Source organism: Toxorhynchites rutilus, chromosome 1 (assembly GCF_029784135.1).
Source record: "Toxorhynchites rutilus septentrionalis strain SRP chromosome 1, ASM2978413v1, whole genome shotgun sequence".
Taxonomy (NCBI): domain Eukaryota; kingdom Metazoa; phylum Arthropoda; class Insecta; order Diptera; family Culicidae; genus Toxorhynchites; species Toxorhynchites rutilus.
In genome coordinates this window covers 77,660,172-77,673,102 of record NC_073744.1, presented here as the reverse complement: position 1 = coordinate 77,673,102, position 12,931 = coordinate 77,660,172, and the positions used below count along the sequence as shown (strand labels likewise).

At 37.8% G+C, this 12,931-nt stretch overlaps 1 protein-coding gene across 10 annotated transcripts in view; it reads left to right on the top strand.

The window, feature by feature from the left end:
• LOC129762307 (complexin) overlaps window positions 1-12,931 on the top strand; it is a 727,632-nt gene that overhangs the window by 133,331 nt on the left and 581,370 nt on the right. The gene's annotated exons all lie outside the window — the stretch shown is intronic.

Below are 12,931 nucleotides of genomic sequence, written 5' to 3'. Positions count from 1 at the left end.
CTAAAGTCATATTGAGTTTGTTGATTCGCGAGTAGTTATAAGTTATAAGTTCTTGCACCAGCAAGAAAATCGGAATTTCTTTGCGGAAACTGATTGTTGAGGACCACCAATATGACCTATCGATTCGGAACATAGCGGCCAAGTTGCCGCTTCTCTACGGAGAAAATTGAAATGGTCGTTTTTTCTAGGAAGCAGGAACCCGCCCAATTCCAGCTTCAACTATCCGGCAAAACGATCCAACACTCTATGGTTTTCAACACCTGGGTGTATATTTTGATTCTAAGTGTACCTGGGCAAGACACATTGCGTATTTGAAACAGAAATGCCAGCAAAGAATCAATCAAAACCAAACAATAACCGGAACATGGTGGGGCGCCCATCCAGGAGACCTCATTCAGCTGTACAAAACAACGATATTATCAGTGTTAGAATATGGCAGTTTTTGCTTCCGATCAGCTGCCAGGATGCATATTCTCAAGCTGGAGAGAATACAATATCGTTGCTTGCGTATAGCGTATAGGGGTGTTTGCATTCGACTCATACGATGAGTCTCGAAGTTTTGGCAGGAGTTCTTCGGTTCACAGAACTATCCTACAGATTTCTCATCCGTTGCAAGATCATGAATCCATTGGTGATTGATAACTTCGAAAATCTACTCCAACTGACACCTCAGTCAAATTTTATGTGTTTATACCATGAGTACCTTACCCACGACGTGCACCCTTCACCCGGCATCACCAACCAAGTTTGCTTCCCATACTTTTGCAATTCCTCTGTCAATTTAGATTTGTTCATGATACAAAAAATCCATGGAATCCAAGATCATCTACGATCCAATGTTATTCCGTCGATATTCTCGGAAAAATATGGGAAAGTTAGATCTGATAGAATGTTCTTTACTGACGGTTCATTCATAAACGGGTTCAATGGCTTCGGCATCTTCAATGAAAACTCCAGTGGCTCTTTCAAACTCAAAGATCCTTGTTCCGTGTATGTCGCTGGACTGGGTGCGATATACTACGCACTAGGGATCATTGAAACATTGCCCATCGACAATTATTTTATTTTTTCAGACAGTCTCAGTTCAATAGAGGCTATCCGCTCAATGAAAGTTGATAAACGCTCATCTTATTTCCTAACAAGAATAAGACATCTATTGAGTGTTTTGGTCGAAAAATTATTCAAGATTACCTTAGCATGGGTTCCCTCTCATTGCTCCATTCCGGGAAATGAGAAAGCGGACTCGCTAGCTAAGGTGGGCGCATCAGAAGGCACATTTTTTGAAAGGCAAATTGCTTATAATGAATTTTTCCACATTCCTCGTCAGCACACGCTCGTAAGTTGGCAGCGCATGTGGAGTGAAGATGAGTTCGGTCGTTGGTTACACACGATTATCCCTAAGGTCTCGACGAGTGCATGGTTCAAGGGATTGAATGTAGGTCGTGATTTCATTCGCGTGATATCTCGGCTTATGTCCTATCACTACAACCTAAACGCGCATCTCTATCGCATTGGGCTCGCAGCAAACAATCTTTGTGATTGTGGCGATGGCTACCACGACATCGAGCATGTTGTCTGGTCGTGTATCCGGTTCCATGCTGCTCGATCTCAGCTTTCCAGAGCATTGAGGGCACTAGGCAGACAATCGGATATCCCCGTCCGGGATATCTTAGGTAGTCGTGATTCTAATCTTCTGCTTCATCTATACCTGTTCCTCAGAAACGCCGATGTCAACGTTTGATGATGATTCCTCCGTTGTATCCCTGTATCATATCCCTCCTATCCAATCGATAAACTTTTACTTAGTCGCGGCAATACATACACATACTCTTTACAGATACACAGGTCGAAGGTTGTGCAGTCCACTGATCATTCAACAAGAGCCAAAGGTTGTACCGCTCATGGCAACTCTACACGAGCTGAAGATTGTACCGCCCAGTGACCATTCTACCCTGGATTCCTCGAGTCAAGAGAGACGCACCACGATTGATATGAGGTACAGACTAGGGGGCGTCGCTAATCAATGGTCAGTTACACTCCAATAGGAAGTATCCCGTGTCGGCCACACATACATAGTACTGGAGACTGCAACATCCCAATTATGAGATCGATGTAATACTAACCTCGAGCCAACCGCGAGTAAACGGTTGCATATTACTAACATAGTTGTAAGACAAAAATTGTCAAAATATTGTACTCCCGGCCCCGTTAGGCTAACGCCACATGTGCCTTAATAAAATATATATTTTGGAAAAAAATAGCGGCCAAGTACAACGTAAGCATTGATGCGATTCAGAAGCTTTAGAGGAAGTACCAAGAGCTTCGAACCGTTTGCGACCGGGTAGAACGTGGACACAAACGCTTGACAACGGACCGAAATCGCCAGATAAGTGCTAAAAAAAAAACCAAAAGCTATAAGCAGAACCATAGAAGAAACCTTATCATTGAACATATCGGAACGAACAGTTCGACTGCAACAGCAAGGATCAAGGAGCAAGTTTGCGTCTCGGCAACCGTAAATCCATAAGATCAACCAGATCAAACGTTTGGAGTTCCCCAATAAATACGTACACAAGCCAATTCCGTTCTGGAAAAAGGTGCTGTGGTCAGACGAAACTTTTTCGAGCTTTTCGAAACGAAACAACGACCCAGAGCAGAGAAGCTGTTTGACAAGAACGTTCAGAAGATAGTGAAACACGGTGGCGGCAACATTATGGTCTGGAGGTGTTTTGATTGGTCCGGTGTTGGGAACCTGGTTCAGATCGAAGGTATAAAGAATGCTGACTAGTACATCAATGTCCTTATGCACAATTTAAAGAGCTCAGCACGGAAGATCGACTTGTCCAAAGATTGGATGTTTCAGCAAGAAAACAATCCAAAGCATACGGCATAATTTCGTGTGAAATTGATGGATTGATCGCCACAATCACACGAACTGAACCCGACCGAAAATCTGTGATCAATTCTTAATCAAAAATGGATAGAAGCAGCACTACCAATGTCTTCAGCAGCGAGTAGCAGTAGCAGCAGTAAATGGGGTTTGATTTTCCTGACGAGAACAAAAATAATTCCTTCGGCGCTTCTGAGTGCCACCAAACATTTACACCAAACATGCCGGATGTTGCATGAACTTGGGAGTTTTTACACGCTTATTGGTGGCTGATGACTTTCCGATCGTTCATTAAATTTTCGCAACGCAAATTCGTGCATTGTTTCTGGATTCAAAGTGGCGTTGTTAACGTACAACACATTGCATGCGGTATGGAAAGAAGAAAACCACCTTCATTGAAAGCTGTGTTCATCGTTTGAAAACTGAAGGCAAAAATTCGTTTCACTGCGATTGCTATAGTTGCCGCCAACCGATTTTGGATTTTCAGTTACTGTTCTGCGAAAGGTGCTGCATAGTATAATTTTTGGATCATTTCTTTGTGAATGATGTTTTTGGGAGCGTTGGATATGTAATTTTGCTAAGAGAAACAGAAACTACTCGGATATTCGATTTGTGGCATGTACAGACATTATATAACTTTAAAAATGAAGTCTTTAAAAGAAATGTTTGATGAATTAATGCATTGAAACAATACAAAGTCAATTTGAACACTTTCAAATCAACTCAACCCATTCACATGCACTGCTTAAGGTTCGGTGTCTAATGTAACACTAAAACGCTGAATTCGCGGAAAACGGCTTTTATTCTTGTAGTACATGTAGTTGTGTTCGCAAAACTAGGAGAGCGCAAATTGGACCAATTAATAATTATTTTAATTCAAGTGGTGAAATCTGAACATTGATTTTCGTGTATCAGTAATAATTTTTTATTGTTGGAAGATATGGATCATTTTTGTTTCTGACGGTTTTAATTCTTCATCGGTCACATTACAAAATGATACTGCTCTCTTGCACTTTTGGTTGGGTGCTCATACGCTCTCGCTACATTTGCATTCCTTGCCAATGGTTTAAATTTGTCACTTTATGATTTGAAATGACGGCTGGAATACACAATCAACATAATCGGGAAATTTTTATTCTTGAAATATTTGGAATTTGAAAATTGTAGCAAAAGTTGACCGCGAAGAAGGTCACCTTCTGCTAGTCTTAGACTTATTGCTAGGTCTTAGAATCTCTTTATCCATTTGATCAAAATTTTGAATATGATTGTAAAAATACTAATTTGGCTGTCAAAATTCTGAGCGAATCAACTCTCCAAAACGATCCGACCGTTAGTGTTCTATCGATTTACATTATACTTTAAAATTCATTCCTTTTGACTCAAAAAATTGTCTGTAGTTGGTGCAATTTTCCACATTTTTCCATTCCATATTAATATTCCAATAGCAAGCAAACGGTTCCAGCATAAATACATCCCATTATCACAAAATGATACTTCTCAGCTTTCGAGTGGACTGCGTCGGAAAATTGGACACATTCCATTGGTGAGTTTTTACTGCGTATTTTATAATTCACATTTCCGGTGATTTGCTTCCGTGCAGCTCACGCAGTGGCAGATGCTATTCAGTTGGCAGCGCATGTGGAGTGAAGATGAGTTCGGTCGTTGGTTACACACGATTATCCCTAAGGTCTCGACGAGTGCATGGTTCAAGGGATTGAATGTAGGTCGTGATTTCATTCGCGTGATATCTCGGCTTATGTCCTATCACTACAACCTAAACGCGCATCTCTATCGCATTGGGCTCGCAGCAAACAATCTTTGTGATTGTGGCGATGGCTACCACGACATCGAGCATGTTGTCTGGTCGTGTATCCGGTTCCATGCTGCTCGATCTCAGCTTTCCAGAGCATTGAGAGCACTAGGCAGACAATCGGATATCCCCGTCCGGGATATCTTAGGTAGTCGTGATTCTAATCTTCTGCTTCATCTATACCTGTTCCTCAGAAACGCCGATGTCAACGTTTGATGATGATTCCTCCGTTGTATCCCTGTATCATATCCCTCCTATCCAATCGATAAACTTTTACTTAGTCGCGGCAATACATACACATACTCTTTACAGATACACAGGTCGAAGGTTGTGCAGTCCACTGATCATTCAACAAGAGCCAAAGGTTGTACCGCTCATGGCAACTCTACACGAGCTGAAGATTGTACCGCCCAGTGACCATTCTACCCTGGATTCCTCGAGTCAAGAGAGACGCACCACGATTGATATGAGGTACAGACTAGGGGGCGTCGCTAATCAATGGTCAGTTACACTCCAATAGGAAGTATCCCGTGTCGGCCACACATACATAGTACTGGAGACTGCAACATCCCAATTATGAGATCGATGTAATACTAACCTCGAGCCAACCGCGAGTAAACGGTTGCATATTACTAACATAGTTGTAAGACAAAAATTGTCAAAATATTGTACTCCCGGCCCCGTTAGGCTAACGCCACATGTGCCTTAATAAAATATATATTTTGGAAAAAAAATAGCGGCCAAGTACAACGTAAGCATTGATGCGATTCAGAAGCTTTAGAGGAAGTACCAAGAGCTTGGAACCGTTTGCGACCGGGTAGAACGTGGACACAAAAGCTTGACAACGGACCGAAATCGCCAGATAAGTGCTAAAAAAAAACCAAAAGCTATAAGCAGAACCATAGAAGAAACCTTATCATTGAACATATCGGAACGAACAGTTCGACTGCAACAGCAAGGATCAAGGAGCAAGTTTGCGTCTCGGCAACCGTAAATCCATAAGATCAACCAGATCAAACGTTTGGAGTTCCCCAATAAATACGTACACAAGCCAATTCCGTTCTGGAAAAAGGTGCTGTGGTCAGACGAAACTTTTTCGAGCTTTTCGAAACGAAACAACGACCCAGAGCAGAGAAGCTGTTTGACAAGAACGTTCAGAAGATAGTGAAACACGGTGGCGGCAACATTATGGTCTGGAGGTGTTTTGATTGGTCCGGTGTTGGGAACCTGGTTCAGATCGAAGGTATAAAGAATGCTGACTAGTACATCAATGTCCTTATGCACAATTTAAAGAGCTCAGCACGGAAGATCGACTTGTCCAAAGATTGGATGTTTCAGCAAGAAAACAATCCAAAGCATACGGCATAATTTCGTGTGAAATTGATGGATTGATCGCCACAATCACACGAACTGAACCCGACCGAAAATCTGTGATCAATTCTTAATCAAAAATGGATAGAAGCAGCACTACCAATGTCTTCAGCAGCGAGTAGCAGTAGCAGCAGTAAATGGGGTTTGATTTTCCTGACGAGAACAAAAATAATTCCTTCGGCGCTTCTGAGTGCCACCAAACATTTACACCAAACATGCCGGATGTTGCATGAACTTGGGAGTTTTTACACGCTTATTGGTGGCTGATGACTTTCCGATCGTTCATTAAATTTTCGCAACGCAAATTCGTGCATTGTTTCTGGATTCAAAGTGGCGTTGTTAACGTACAACACATTGCATGCGGTATGGAAAGAAGAAAACCACCTTCATTGAAAGCTGTGTTCATCGTTTGAAAACTGAAGGCAAAAATTCGTTTCACTGCGATTGCTATAGTTGCCGCCAACCGATTTTGGATTTTCAGTTACTGTTCTGCGAAAGGTGCTGCATAGTATAATTTTTGGATCATTTCTTTGTGAATGATGTTTTTGGGAGCGTTGGATATGTAATTTTGCTAAGAAAAACAGAAACTACTCGGATATTCGATTTGTGGCATGTACAGACATTATATAACTTTAAAAATGAACTCTTTAAAAGAAATGTTTGATGAATTAATGCATTGAAACAATACAAAGTCAATTTGAACACTTTCAAATCAACTCAACCCATTCACATGCACTGCTTAAGGTTCGGTGTCTAATGTAACACTAAAACGCTGAATTCGCGGAAAACGGCTTTTATTCTTGTAGCACATGTAGTTGTGTTCGCAAAACTAAGAGAGCGCAAATTGGACCAATTAATAATTATTTTAATTCAAGTGGTGAAATCTGAACATTGATTTTCGTGTATCAGTAATATTTTTTTATTGTTGGAAGATATGGATCATTTTTGTTTCTGACGGTTTTAATTCTTCATCGGTCACATTACAAAATGATACTGCTCTCTTGCACTTTTGGTTGGGTGCTCATACGCTCTCGCTACATTTGCATTCCTTGCCAATGGTTTAAATTTGTCACTTTATGATTTGAAATGACGGCTGGAATACACAATCAACATAATCGGGAAATTTTTATTCTTGAAATATTTGGAATTTGAAAATTGTAGCAAAAGTTGACCGCGAAGAAGGTCACCTTCTGCTAGTCTTAGACTTATTGCTAGGTCTTAGAATCTCTTTATCCATTTGATCAAAATTTTGAATATGATTGTAAAAACACTAATTTGGCTGTCAAAATTCTGAGCGAATCAACTCTCCAAAACGATCCGACCGTTAGTGTTCTATCGATTTACATTATACTTTAAAATTCATTCCTTTTGACTCAAAAAATTGTCTGTAGTTGGTGCAATTTTCCACATTTTTCCATTCCATATTAATATTCCAATAGCAAGCAAACGGTTCCAGCATAAATACATCCCATTATCACAAAATGATACTTCTCAGCTTTCGAGTGGACTGCGTCGGAAAATTGGACACATTCCATTGGTGAGTTTTTACTGCGTATTTTATAATTCACATTTCCGGTGATTTGCTTCCGTGCAGCTCACGCAGTGGCAGATGTATAGTTTTTTGAGGATTCTGTAGCGATGTGTAAATGATACTATTAATTATGTTAATAGAATTCATTCGATGCGAGATTCCGCATTTCAGCACAACAAATTATTGAGAACTGACCTCATCCGGGCAGTCAAGAAGTTGAGCTAGAAATATCATCATTCGTGAAACTATGATAAACCTATTATCATCCACTAAACATTCTCAATAAAAAGCTGTATCTTCGTCCCTATCAGTTCGGGGGTTTTGCCATTACTCCCCCTTTTCGCCAGATGAAACCAACAGTCACTAATAAATGGCAAACCCAACTGACCTGGTTTTTTTGTTCGATGGTTGTCATAAGCAGATCCACAATTGCTTCTAGCAAAGAACGGGGGATGAGGGAAAACTCACGTGAGCTCTCACGATCATGCAGCCCACTGAAGTCGCGTGCAACCCGGCCATTACGGAAGCGAGTTTCGCTTTTTGTCGTTTCCAACCAGGTGTCCTTGTGTTTTGTGTCCGAAAAGGTGCTGCATGCGAATTGATAGCAAAATTAAATGATGACCCATTGTGTTCGGAGGCATTGTTCTTTTATAGTGGCACACACCAGATGCTGCATCCCTGAGGTAACACTCCCTCTGCGGGAAGTGATTGCATTGTTTAGATGAACTTCCCACGTTCATTCTGTATTCGGACGAAACAAAGACCTAACAACAAATTTGGAAAATTTGCATTTTCATAAATATATAATCTGCGGGAAACTTTACATCGCATTCTTTTTTTAAGAACTGGGCGAGCGATTCGAAATGCGGAATGCAAATGTATTCCAATGGGGCCTTTCAACCCTTGCGGTCAGCGGATGGTGTCCCTCTTATAAATTGATGTTTTCGCTCGATATGATTTTGTCGCGCACAGTCCCGGCTGGTGTCGAACATCAAACAGAACTTCTCGAATTTGCATATGTAAAGTGGAATCGAGCGAATAAATGAAAACAGCCGGGGTTCAGCTTTCTCAGGTGGCGGCGTTCTTCCTGGCCCCTGCTCGACAGAGATGCCAGACTCTTCGTGTTGGTCGCGTCAATCTGTGGACTTTTTCGGATTTTTATGGATTTTCCATTTTTCTTTCTCTTACAGCACGTCGAATGTCGAAACATATTTCACTAAAATGATCATTAAACCGACAAATATATTTGTGTACCTTGGATTTATTAAGGGGGTATTCTAGTGTAGAGACACGAATTTTGGACGGTTTTTCGAGGTTTTTCGATTTTCCATAAAAATAAAACAAAGAATATTTTTACTATCCATTATATCATTATTCGTTCATCTATCTTTTAACAATAAAACAACAATTGAACGGAGAAAAATATTCATAACTAGAATAGTGAAGAACTGATGAAATGAGAGGGTTAAAAAAAGTTGTGCCATGGCGTACACGATTCCAGCCCTTCTGTTTTTTTATGTCTTCAATTTTGTCAAAACGGGTCCCACAAAGCGTTAATTTGAATTGCGGAAATAGGAAAAAACAGACCCATGTCTCGTGCCCAGTAATAATGCGTAGGATGAACGTGGAATCGAAATTTAATCCTTCAAGCATGCCTTCAGCCTTTTGATTGCGATGAATTTTTTGATGAAAATTGAGCTGTTTTGACACTAGTCGTGCTGTGACTTTTCTCATGCCCAAAACATCAACCAAAATATGACGAATTGTCTCGTGAAAGATATTTAATTCATGGGCTAGTTCTTTCAAGCTTAAGTGAGGATTTCCAAGCTCCATTATTTTTATGTTGTCGATGTTTTCATCAGCTGAAGAGGTCGTGGCTTATCGTGGCAAATCATTCATCTTTTCTCGCCCGTCTTTGAATGCATTATATCTTTCATACACAGAGTTCGACAGAGTTGAGTCACCAAATGCATTCTGCAACAGTCTCAACGTTGCGGCACAAGAAATTTGGTTTGCAAACCACAATTTTAAATCAATTGGAATGAAATTGACATTTTGAATTGAACTGATTCGATTTAGTGTAGTCATACTATTCCGAAGTATGCTGAGTAGCTGCATTACCGTTTTACCGGCCTTCAAAATATCAATCTGTAAAAATGCTATTATTTTTTATTTTTTTCTTCATTAAAGTCGGGAATTCTTCACGATTGATTTCATTCATCTGGCATGAATTGGCATCGTCAAATCAATTTGTTATTATTTCGTTGTTTTGAACGAAATTAATTGATTTTTTTTTTAATTTATGACGATTTTTATGCCAACTCGCCTTAGTAGTTGGCACCATCATCTCAGATAGCAGTGAAACGTTGTGGGTGTAAAGGCATAAGTCATTTAGGCATTGTTGCAAACTTGAAATATTCAAAAAAAAAGAACTAGACTACTTTTTGTAAAAGGACAAAACAATTTCCTAATATTTTACAAATAATTATAAATAAAAACATAACATACCTGAAAAATTGTGATCAAAAAATGAAATATACAAAATTGTTCAAATTTTAAATATTTTTTTTTTCAATATCAAAAAACTTGAAGAAAAATATTTCAAAAATAAAAACTCATTTTTCTCAAAAAACGTATTTTTTTTTTCTAAATTCTCAGGAAAATATATATGAATAGCCCTTACAATTTCCAACAAGTCGTACATTGGAAGATGGGCACTTTTATAGGGAAAAGGTTATTTCTAACAACAACTTCTTAATGCTTTCTTTCAAAAAATTACAACTAATCCTAATTTTGTTAAAAGTCAAGATAACGATATAGTGGATTCGACAAAGTTTTAGATCTTATTGAAATATGAACTTTTGTCGAAAACGAAAATATAAATAAATAATAAGCATTTTTATATGGAGACTCCAGAAAAATAATGCTTTATTCGTAATATTTTTCTGTGTAAATTCTAGAGTTTGACATGTTCTTGATATGTTTCTAAATAGAAAAAAGATTGCAGAACATGTTATCGCCATAATTTATACATAAAAATGTTACGAGTTAAACAATAATAGGATTTTTCTAAAAGAAAACGTGAACAAAGCTGTTGTCAGAGAAAAAAAATCCCTGTAAATGTTCCCATCTTCCGATGTATCTGTTGGAAATCTTTTTTTTCCAGAATTTTAAAAACATTTGTTTCCGAGAAAACTGAATTTTAATTTCAAAAAAATCTTGAATGGTTTTTTTTTTAATTTTATCCTATGCTCTTTAATGAAAACCTAAATAATTTGCTACATTTCGTTCTTCAACCAACATTTTGTTGATATTATAGTGTTTAAATTAATGTTTTTCGAAAAAAAAGTTGAAATAAAATCTAAATCTCAAAAAAATTCCCACACAAAATCTATGAGACCTAAAAATTGTAGTCGAAGAACAAAACATAGGAAATCATTCATTTAAAACATTGATTCGTTTAAAAATATCAAACAAATTAAAAAAACACAAAATTGTTACGAGTAAAACATTATTTTTAAGGAGTCTCCATATATAAATCCCTCATATTCCTGAAACTAAAAATGATAGAAAGTTGACGTCTCTGACAAAAGTTCATATTTTAATAAGATCTAAAACTTTATCGAACACAATATATCGCTATCTTGACCTCCAACAAAGTTAGGAATTTTCTCAAAGAAAACATGAAAAAAGTTGATGTTGGAAAAACTTTTTCTCTGTAAAAGTGCCCATCTTCCGATGTATGGATGACTTGTTGGAAATTGTAATGGCTATTCATATATTTTTTTCAGAATTTTAGAAAAATACGTTTTTGATACGTATTTTTTGGATTATATTTTTTTGTAAAAGTTAAGATAATTTGTTTGGTTTTTTCCAAAAAGTAGTCTTTTTTTTTGTTATTTTTCGAGTATGCGAAGTTGCTTTAAAGACCCATGTGTTAACACCCACAAGCAGAGATGCCAACCTTCCTGATTTTTCAGGATTTCCCAGACTTTTTAGCACGCTCCCTGATATCCTGACGAACACTCAATTTATCCTGATTTTCTTGAATTGATCCTGATTTTTCCTGATTTTTGTACTCTTTACATTATTCGTAATAAATTTATTGGTTTCCTTGCCAAAGTTCTCTGTTATGATAGTTCTCCGGTTCGCACCTGTATATATCTTACATTAAGTTAAACTTTGTACTTAACTTTTTTTATCTCTACCCTCAATTGTTTCGTGGCTTCCGAAACAGTGCTAGAAAATTTCATGAAACCAGATTGTCTGAAGGATTTGTGAAATTACAACGAGATTAAGTTTGAGGAACGTTGCTTTATTGAGGATAGTGTGTATATAGATGTATCCCCAGAGTTATTAATGTAGGAATACGCTTCCGAGTGTAAAATTACGTAAGAGAAAACTTTTGAATCCACAGTCAATATAAACATTATATGTAATGTGTTCGTCTGATTAAAAAAAAAATTAGAAAAAATTCAACAAATCTTCCACTGCTGATATGCTTTCCTCATTTGCTGTGTGAAGATTCCACCCTTCATCCAATGCATGAATGATGAAGTCAGTGAAAGTTTGAATATTGATTTCTCTGTAATTGACTGTAGTGATGCTGTAGGTTTTTCGGAAAAAATATAAACGATCAAAAAGTTAGACGAAACACTAGCATTTCCGCTTATGCGAGGATTTATTCCATGATTATTAAATCTTTTACGTATCACTCTGTTTCTGGTGGGATTTGAAATGGATTCTGTATTATGAGCTACTACCAAGCAACCTGTTTCTCACATGTATGGCTCGCAGCAGTTTTCGACGAGGAAGCAAACATGTTCTTGGAGGATAGAATATTTGAGCTGTGTGAAAGATGGCGAAAAATTGAGAAACAGAACTATGTAAATAAAATTATATTAGAATGCTTTGATTGAAAATTATGTTTTTGTTTTCCCAAAAATCGACATTTTTTTCTTTTCGGACAACCCAATATGAGCTATCATGATTTATCCTGATTTTTATTTTCATTCTTCCTGATTTTTTCAAATTAGAGTTGGCAACCCTGCCCACAAGATTTCACTTACATCTGAGATGATGCTGCCAAAGACCAGTCGAGTTGGCATGAAATTCGTCATATATATTTTTTTAAACTGATATCTCAACCTTTTTGGAGTTTGATCCCTTTTTTGAATTCAGCAATTGGATTCAGTTCGTTTTTAGTTGCTTATTTGTTAATTAATTTGAAAATGTAATGTGAGCTACAACAAATTTAGATTGAACCAAAAAAAATATTGTTTTCAAGAAAGATAACCATAATCTCAAGGAGTCGGAAATAGAAAATGAA